Source organism: Corapipo altera, unplaced genomic scaffold (genome assembly GCF_003945725.1).
Source record: "Corapipo altera isolate COAL_440 unplaced genomic scaffold, ASM394572v1 326, whole genome shotgun sequence".
NCBI classification, from domain to species: domain Eukaryota; kingdom Metazoa; phylum Chordata; class Aves; order Passeriformes; family Pipridae; genus Corapipo; species Corapipo altera.
The window spans coordinates 2,606,793-2,606,993 of record NW_020884945.1 but is presented as its reverse complement, the minus strand read 5'-3'; the positions used below and the strand labels follow the sequence as shown (position 1 = coordinate 2,606,993).

Sequence of the window (201 nt, the reverse complement as noted above, 5' to 3'; positions counted from 1 at the left end):
GTATGGGCTCTGAGGGGGGTGTATGGGCTCTGAGGGGGGTGTATGTGGTCTGAGGGAGGTGTGTGAGGTGTGAGGGAGGTGTGTGAGGTGTGAGGGAGGTGTTTGGGGTCTGGGGGCTGTGTGAGGGGTCCCGGGGGCTGGAGCCGGGGAAGGGCCGGGCTGAGTCTCTCTGTTTTCGCAGGGATTTGGGATAATCTGCCC

At 63.2% G+C, this 201-nt stretch overlaps 1 protein-coding gene across 2 annotated transcripts in view; it reads left to right on the top strand.

The window, feature by feature from the left end:
• LOC113956153 (ubiquitin carboxyl-terminal hydrolase 12-like) overlaps positions 1-201 on the top strand; it is a 27,764-nt gene that overhangs the window by 487 nt on the left and 27,076 nt on the right. The gene's annotated exons all lie outside the window — the stretch shown is intronic.